The 9,275-nt window shown below is 45.9% G+C and overlaps 2 long non-coding RNA genes across 2 annotated transcripts; one reads left to right on the top strand and one right to left on the bottom strand.

Annotated features, from left to right (window-relative positions):
- Positions 1 to 659: 659 nt before the first annotated feature.
- LOC140697502 (uncharacterized) lies at positions 660 to 2,803 on the bottom strand. The gene is made up of 2 exons (XR_012074638.1): positions 2,463 to 2,803; positions 660 to 835 (listed from the first exon to the last, which is right to left on the bottom strand). It is a non-coding gene; the product is annotated as an uncharacterized lncRNA (long non-coding RNA).
- Positions 2,804 to 3,000: 197 nt separating this feature from the next.
- LOC140697501 (uncharacterized) lies at positions 3,001 to 7,486 on the top strand. The gene is made up of 4 exons (XR_012074637.1): positions 3,001 to 3,076; positions 6,164 to 6,604; positions 6,705 to 6,798; positions 7,298 to 7,486. It is a non-coding gene; the product is annotated as an uncharacterized lncRNA (long non-coding RNA).
- Positions 7,487 to 9,275: the final 1,789 nt, after the last annotated feature.

The raw sequence follows: 9,275 nt of genomic DNA, 5'->3' as shown, positions 1-9,275 counted from the left end.
AGGTCAAGATAATTCCCAAATAATTATGTTTAAAAATAAAAGATAAAGAGTAAAGCCACAGGATTGTGGTTTTCAAGCTCTGCCCTAAGAAACCCCCAGGGTTTGGGTTGTGTAATTGAAGGGCAGGGTCCCCAGGCCTTTTCCACCTTCTCAAGTCTTACACATTGAGCTTTTCAATGGGACTTTGTCTGAAATAGGTTCAGCTCTAAAAACTGTGAAACCACTGTCCTAGATATTCTGGCAAACACGTCATTTGTGTGTTACCAGTTTTGTTGCCTCACTCTATGCTGTCTTTTCCCCAGCAAGATGAACTTCAGTGTAAATAGTGCAAATGCTGAGAGCAGTGAGGGAAACTGAAATTAAGGAAACTGCAGGGAATACCTATTTTCTCTTTGTTAGTAAAAATTCAGCAAAACCACCAGAAAGGAAAAGGGCACTGCTGTAAAGACCCACTCTTCCTCCTGTAAGTGTGACAAGATATAAAAAGGGCCTCTGGGTGGTCTCTGCACCTGGCCATCGGGGAGACCTCCCCCTCCCCTCCCCTTGACCCCATGAGAGAGTAACAGCCCCAGGGAAGCTGGCGGTGGCTCAGTGTCAATGTGTGTCAGCTGGATGGGCTGTGGCGTGGCAGTTCATTTCAGCAGGCACAGAGACAGGTAGAGACACCAAAAGACCTGTTTGTCCGTAGTCTGGTATCGACTGTGGACATGGTTCAGATGAACGGAGCACTGTCCAGTTCATGCTTCTGTGAGCCTCGAGGGGGCAGATCGCTCATAAGTGGTACTTGTCGGCCTCATTGATGCTCAGTTTCCTCAAACGGAGTTTGATCAGGATTCTAAGCAGAAGCAAGCAATGACTTCAGTGTGAAAGAAAGAATCATTAACTGAATGACTTGCCAAATAAAGAAACAAAGGTGGATGGTCTGGCATCAGAGAATGATTCTTCAACACCATTTTTCTTAATGCACTCAGACATCTCTCTCCCTGCCTATCGAGCAGACCAACTGACAAGTGCAAATGACCTGTGCTATTGCCAGCCACTGCGGCCTCAGCCCACCCAGCTTCTTGAAGACATGCTCACCTTCCTGACATGCCTGTGGGCGAGGCACTGTGAATCTCCTGTTTCACTTGATGTGCAGAGAAATGGTCAGTCACCTTGGGAAACAACAGTCCGAGCCCTGAATAGATCAGGTACAGGGCATGTTTATGTTCCCAGCATGTGACGTTCTGATGAGCAGCTACAACTGGAGATCGGCAGGACCAGATAGAGAAATGTAGCAATACTCAAGATGTTGTGTCCAGGGCCATACAGACTGAATGGGTGCAGAAACGGGCAAGGTAAGCTGCCAGAAGCCAAATTCACCTGCCCACTCTTTGGCCTGGGGCTGGCCCAGCCCACAAGTACCCATTGCTTTGGAAAGGAAGAAGAGGAGTAAGTTCTTTCTGAAAAATATGCACAGGTAGCTTTCTATAGCAGACTAGGTCCAGACACCCAGTTCGGAGTTCTGGTCCTGGCTTTCTCACTAATCAGATGCATGTTGATGTTATCTTTTTGTGGATCAGTAACCTCTGTGAAATGAAGGGACTGGGCTGTTGGTTCCCAATGACAGAGTATCATGGAGAATTTTCAGATCTCCATGATACAATGTGAAAATTATGGACACCTTCTTTAGAAAAATGTGTGTGTCTATGCAAATTTGGGTGCAGACCAGTTCTCTAACTGGCCATCAACCGAGAAAGAGTCTCCCTCCAAGGTCATTCTTCCAAAAGTCCTATTTGTCTCTCCTTTAGTCTCTCTGGAGTCCATTCCCAGTTTAAATGTCTCAGGTTCTCAGCTACTGAGGCAGAGGAAAACTTACTTCTGTGTTTGGAAGATTTGGTCTCATGTCCCATCAAATGGTAGCTGTTAGGCCAAACAAAAGCCTTCTGCTTTTACCCAATGTCGTCCTCACGTGATATCCCACTTTGCTGCCTGACTTCAGCCAACACATAATTTTCACTACCTGGATACTTGTATCAATACAAGTTTTCCCATCTGACATTAAGTGTCTAACGCATAGTTGTCAAAGGGCAATTCTCCAAAAATTTCCCTTTGTGCCAATTTTAAAACAAAATCTAATGTAGTAAATATTAGTCATTAGCACGAAAGTGAGTTAGCTGAAATCCGTAGCTGATACCAGACAGGGCACTGAACTTGTGAACGAGCTGAGTTACACATAAACCCTGAAATGACAGATCATTCCATCTGTGGAGAAAAGATCTGTTTCAGACTGAAAGAAATGGAATTTATCATCGTGGAGAGTGAGAAAGCATCTAGAAACACAGAAATTAAAACAACAAAATATAGACTGAAGTGTAATAAACTAAGTTTTGAGAAGAAAGCTACACAAGAAGAAAAACCATAGATGATAAATGTAACTAATGAAACTCTACAATCCTCAATACGCATTTAATTATACCCACCAGAGAAATGAAGCTGTAGCTCATCCATGAAGAAACACAGCCAGTAATCAGCTGGACTTCAGGCCTTGAGCCTTGCGGTTGGGGACACGTGAAGGTGGTGACTTCACAAATCTAGCTGGCTGGCCTGCCCCCTCCTCCTCCACAACTTACCACCCAAACTGGGATGCTGTGAGAGTGACAGGGAGATGAACAGACTTCTGCTTTCTGGGCTCCAGTTGGCCTGTGTTTGGGGTGATGTGACACAGTCTTACACATTATCTTAAACACCCTGCTATCACTAGCTCAACAAGATACCTGGAGGGGTGAAAAGAAAACCCACACACAGTAGATTATCACCCCCATCTTAGTCTTCCTTCGGTACCCACACACGCGGCCTTTTGTCGTTGCTGTGCAGATCACTGAATTCTGACTGTCAGATGCTTGCATGGTGTGACTCCACTGTATACCTCATAAAGCACTTGATCACCCAGTAGACCACTGCAGTCATGCCCTATGGGGAGGGGAGCTCTCTAAGAAGTGTTCACATGCAATGCCTACAGTTAGTCGACTTCTGATCACTTCCCTGAGGAAAAGTGTTTACAGTACTCGATGTGCTTAACTGAACTTCAGTAACGGTATGGCAAAAGCTCATCTGCTACCTAGTAAATGATGGGTATACCCAGCACCTATTAAAGGGTCTGGAATATGGTAAATAATACTTCTGAACAAATCAATGAGTAAATGAATAAATGGGTATCGTAAGTTAAGTACTTTCTGTTCAAAATTTATATTGCCCTGGAATTTTCCTGCTTTATGAAGACCCTCATTAATAGTATTTCAATAGCAACATAATTTGAAAATGTCTGGGTCATGGGATTAATAGGAAATAAAAGCTTTCAGAAAATCCTTTGTAATTTGAGCTCATCAACTCGTTTGACTGTAAAGAGGCCGAAAAAGAAATGTTTCAATCTTAGCCAAAAATGATTTAGCCAATCTGTGAACAAGGAATTTAGCCAATCTAGGAACAAGCCTGTTCCTAAAAGTAATGTTTCCCTAGTCTTAATTGATCTATATTTTTATTCCAGTAAAATATTACCGTAATCTTAATCTAGTAATAATGATTATTAAAATGCAATTCTGTTTTAGAGACGTTGGGTTATGTGCTGGGAGAATTAAAGAATGGTTCTTAGAGGGGAGGGTAGAGCTCAGTGGTAGAGCCTGTGCTTGGTATGTGTGAGGTCCTGGGTTCAATCCCCATTGCCTCCACTGAAAAAAAAATGAATAAACCTAATTACCTCCCCAACTCCCCCGCCCCCGGCCCAAAAGAACAAAACAAAAAGTGGTTCTTAAGTGGGTCCTGGTCCCAGTGGAAAATTAAAAGTAACTTTAGGCAAATCAATTTTGAAGAGCTACCCAGGGGAAGGAAGGTTTCTGGTTGACCTTGACTCCTCAAAGGAACTCTGAGTACAGCATGTCTACCTCCAGGCTCTGGCTACAGCAGTAGCAGGTTAGCATCAGGTTTTTAGAAAGTCATTCAGAGTATAGTTCTCCATTTACCATAGATTGTTTAAGACATTTTTATAAACAGGAAACATGTGAGAACTGCCACCACTCCAGGGCGTCACATGATCCATGGGGGCAGAAGGCGTCATTCAAAATGGAGAAGATGCCTTAAAGCAGGCTGCTGGAAAACACTGGCTAAAAAAACTTTTTCCCCTCATTTCTAAGTAGTACTCTTTATTCAGTCCAGGGAGTCATGAGGATATGCTGCCTCAAACTTTGCCTCAGTTGTTTTTTCCCAAATTTGGTTCAACAACTAAGACCTTCTTGGATATTGCATAATACACACCAGCAGTCCCAAATCTTGATGCATAAACCTGTATCTGGCTGACTCCATGAGAATCACCTATGGAGTCTGTTAAAATACAGATTTCTGTGCACAACCCCCGAGGTTCTGGTTCAGTGTCCCACTTCTACTTTGGTAGGAACTGCGACGTGGGTCAAGGTGAAATTCTGCCACTATACTTGGTCTCAGGGGATCTGAGTCATCAAAGTCCAGAGTGTAGCTGAGGTTTCTTTGCATCATCTAACTCTGGAGGCAGCCAAGAAGATGCCAAGCATCTTCTCCAGAGCTCTCTGGTAGAGACGTGTGGTTGTTTGTTCCTCTGAGGAAGCACAGAAGAAATGTGTCACTTCTCAAGCTACAGAAATAGAATCGGTTGCTCGCCTGTAGGCACAGTGGGTACACAGCCTCTCAGAAAGCCGCTCTCCCTTGCTCACATGAGACTTGCGGCATCTGATGGGGAAGGAGGAGTACGGATCTCTAAGGGTGAGGCAGTGCAATGAGCAAGCTTAGAGCTCCTTAGTAAATTGGGGCAGAAGATAATTACCTTAAAAATGATTTGCACTCCAAAAAGAGACTATCTCGTTGAAGCTCTGCTGAATACTTGTCTGATTGTTTCGGTGTGTTTTGGCAGTATTAAACTCAACATGATGTTAGAGATGAACTATTTAGCCTCTTTTCCTCCACCCACTTGAGAAAGATCAGTCTGACCTCAGACCCTGTAGCCTGAAGATATCCTCTAAGCATAGCATATTCATCCACAGTTGTTAGCTACACACTCAGTACTGAAGAAGTGACTAAACCCAAGGAGTTTATTATATGTTAAGAAAAATACATGTTAAACATTGCCTTTCATGCAAGACCATGATCAGAAGATTCTGGAGCTGGAATGGTCTTTATACCTGAATTTTGTTATCTTATATGCAACACTAGACTAAAGGCCGGAGTCCGAGCTGGACTCCCCTCTGTCTTCCTCTGGTGGTGATCAACATACCTTTTGCTGGTTTCCTGTTCTTTGCTTCTCTGGGGCTGTTCACCTGGGGCAGCCCAACATGTGAGGAGTAGCCTGTTCCTCTACAAAAATGATCTATTTCAGGTGTATTCATGCCAGAAAAAAATTGCACAACATGTGTGTCTTCGAGCATAAATTGACCTTTCGTTTCCTCCCTCTGGAGGCCCCCAATTTATTTTTTAAAATTATTTACCAAAGGGATGGTAAATTTCTTCACTAGCCTTTGCTCTACAGTTTACATTTCCTGCCTCTGGTTCTAACGAAAAGGTGGAGGTGGCTGTGCTTATGGCATCAAGATGTCCTGCACATCGGATCTGAGCCACCATGGTCCAAAAGACCTTCCATCTCACTCCTTCCTAAACCAGTGCACAACAGCACTGCAGTCTCCACCTATTCCCCTTACCACCCTCTTCCTCCCCAGCCCCAGATTTGGCCTGTTCATGGAATTCTTTGTGGTCAGTACAGCCGACACTTCCCTCCCTCTTTCCCCACAACCAAAAAATGTTGCATACAAGTGGTAAATGCATGGAATTGTCTCCCCACATTGAAGGGGCCTCATGTCTACTTGAGAATGCAAAGGGAGTTGCATGAAATAATTAGAGAGTCACAAAATGCTAAAACTGTCAGATCTAAAAGTCCAAACAAGGAAGGAGTAAGACAGGCTGGAATATTTGTGTGAGAGGGGGCGTGAGGTGAGAGAAGTCAATGGAGAAGGCAGTGTTCCCTGTGAAGACTCAGCACAGCCCTCCCTGGGGAAGACACTTCTGCAAGACCTTTTGCTCCTGCTGAGGTGGGAGGGGCCTCCTGCTGTTCTGGGCCAGCTTTCCCCAACCATGAAGTTCAACTGTCTGTGTCTCTTCTCTGTAGGCTCTGTCACCAGCTAGGGCTGATTTATTTGCCTTTTATTAAAGGAAGTCGATGCCTAAATGAGGCATTTCTCTTCACACATTTGAGAGAGAGGAAAAGTCAACACGTGTCCCGAGAAGCTAGAAGAACCCAGGTCCTGATGCGGCACAGAAGTCAAAACATGTGAAGTTCACATTTTGTCTCAGAAGCTGCTCTGCTGCCCTCCCCGCAGCAGCTACCCGCACCCCTGCGCCTCCTCCATTTGGGCTCCATGCCAGCTTCTCAGAGGCTTCCTCACCCTCTCTGCAGGGCGCTGACCCGTGCCGCCCTCAGTCTGCATCGCTTCTTCTTGGCATGAATTCCTTCCTTCTGCTGATTGGCTCGTGAAGCGCCACACTGTTTGCAGACTTCCGTGAGGGACTGGAGCTCAAAGGGCACAAAGGGGACACTCGACAAATATTTGTAAGTAAAGCAAGTTTTACTCTATTATATGTATTATATGTATACTTTCTTTTTAAATAAAAATATCAGTGTTTTAGCAGTGACTTTTTCTTCTTCCCAGAATATATTTGAAGGAAGTTGATCCTGTGGCTTTGTCATGTCCCATGTCCTACGGCTGTGAACTGCACCTTTGAGGCCCGGCTTAAACCCGAGGGGTGAGTTCTGTGGAGCCTCTGGGGGCACCTGGGGTTGCTGTCCTGCTGGACAGTACATGTCTTCTGGGGGGTGGTGAAGAGAGCCCCCCCATCGCTCTGCTTCCTCCGTCTCCCTCCTCCCTCTGCCGAGCGTTTCCCACCAGCCGGGCGGGTGGCTTCACATCTCCAGAACTCGACAGGTTCTGAGAGGGCAGCAGCCCAGGACTCCTTCCCATCACCAGAGCTCAGCACAGCCAACCTGGGAGGTTTCTCTGATGTTGACACCACCTTTGTTCTCAGCATCTGCCATGTGAAGAGCCACTTGCATGGGTGACTTCACTCCAGCGAAGCCACTCTGGGCAGCCGTGGCCGAGGCCTCTGCCATCCAGCCCGGCTCTGTCACCAGCTTCAGGTGCAGCTTTAGGCAAGCACTCAATCTGACCTGAGGCTTTCATTTAGATGTTTTTAGATGCATGTTATTGATTCCACAACTACTTCTCGAGCTCCTATTAATTTCTAGGCAGCTTCCAAGATCGCCTCTGTCTCAGGAATTCTGACTCCCGTCTGCCTCTCACAGCCTAGCTCCTTGCATTTGACACAGTGGCTGCTCCTCGAGTATTTCCCAGGGCAGTGTCAGACCAACCAGGTTCTTCAGAGGGCATCATGGCTGACGGGCTGACCCAAACCCCAAGGTTCTGGCTAATTTGCCTCAGACTGACTGTACAGCACACGCAGCAGTACCTGGACCAGCCTTCTGTGCGGCAGCTGCAGGGGGAGCTCGCTCAGCGCCCCCCGGTGTCTGGGACACGAGCCGCGTGATGCTGCGGGGGAGCCTCTAGCCCATGACCAGCTCTAGCAGTGCAGCCAGTGATTGTAAATCGCTGCGGGAGATACAAAGCCAATTTTACCAACAACGCAGGGAAAATGGTTAAAAGACAGAGTCGTGTATGATTATGGGTACATCCAGCACGAAAGGCACAGGCAGACCTAGGAGTGGGTTCTGAGAAGCAGGCTGCAGGAGTCAGGCGGGTGTCGGGGAGGAGGGGGCCGGGGCAGCGTCAGGGTATCTGCAGCAGGTGAGCTACAGCTGACCCCAGACTCCAGGGCTCTGCTGGCCCTGCGGGTGCGAGGCTTAGTCAACGGCTCCGAACGTAGGGTTTTGCTATTTCCCCACTTTCCATGGCTGTTGATTCTCAGTTTTCCTCTGATCTGGACCGTTTTGTGTGGTCCCCAAACTATTCCGTATTCTAACACGAATTCTCTCTGAAAGTAAGTGGGCTATGCATCATAATTGTTTCCTAGTTAGGTCTGAATATATTCAGTAATGATCTATTGGCCCCAAGACCGACCATGAGACTTTTAAAAGCACATTCGCAATGTAGCAGTTTTGAAGTATGAATTTGGCATTAAAAAAAAGTCAGCAAAGGCACGCTTTCAGTGGTCCACAAAGATAGTCTGTGAACACTGAAAGAGGGAGCTGTACCCAGGACGGAACCCGCTCCGCGCGGGTTCTGCTCGTGTTTGTTCACTGGCGCCCCCGTGTGGCCACTCTCAGATAGCACCTGGCCGACTTGCTACAGATTGAAGGAAGGCTGGAAGAGGGGTGGTCCCTGGGCCACCGGCTCCTAAAATCATCATGCAGTTCCTGAAAAAACCGCATGCTAATTCCAAGTAGATCTGAACTGGCAACATTACCCATTACAATTGATATATCATTGTAATTAAGATTGTTAAACTTATTGTTCCAATTTGAAGGATCTCCAAACTTCTAAACTATCTAATTCACAGATGCCAGTTGTTTAGAGACTGCATAGTCCACTAAGAACGTAGGCTCTGGAGTCAAATCATCTGGGTCTGAATAATGGCTCTGCCACTTGCAGCTGGGCCTCAGTTTTCTCATCAGTAAAATGGAGATAATAATACCGATCTCATAAAGCCATTTTGAAGATTAAATGAAAAAATACATTTAAAACACTCAAAACACAGCCTGGCGCCCTTAGCAAGCCCTCAGTAAACGGCACTATCATTTCATCCCTCACTGAGTCAGAAGGTCTTGGCACAGACAGCATCTCGGAGTGAGAAGGGGCAGACAGGGTGGGATGGAACAAAGAAAGAGACATGCAAAATGAGGGTCTGGTTAAGAAAAAAAGGTGTCTCCAAGTTAAGAACGCTTTTTTGTTCTGGTTTTTGTCTTGTCGACTGAAATAAACGCGCAGCCTAAAAGTTAAGAGTTACGTTTTATTTGGTGGGAGGACTCGAGCTGGGATGACAGCCTCTCAGATCGCTCTGAGGGACTGCTCCGAAGAGGTAGGGGAGGAGCTAGGATATACAGGAGCTTTATAACAAAGACCAGGTAGTTGGAACAATAAAAGATTACTTGTTATCTAAAGAGAATCAGGCATCTCAAGTTAAAGAATTTAGTGCTTTTCTCTGTGTGAGAGGAAGCAAACATTTGGGCTCATTGAATTCATTCCTTTGACAAGCACCTAGCTATCTAG

Source organism: Vicugna pacos, chromosome 7, assembly GCF_048564905.1.
Source record: "Vicugna pacos chromosome 7, VicPac4, whole genome shotgun sequence".
NCBI lineage: Eukaryota > Metazoa > Chordata > Mammalia > Artiodactyla > Camelidae > Vicugna > Vicugna pacos.
The sequence above is the reverse complement of the archived record's forward strand: the minus strand, read 5'-3'. Positions and strand labels throughout refer to the sequence as shown.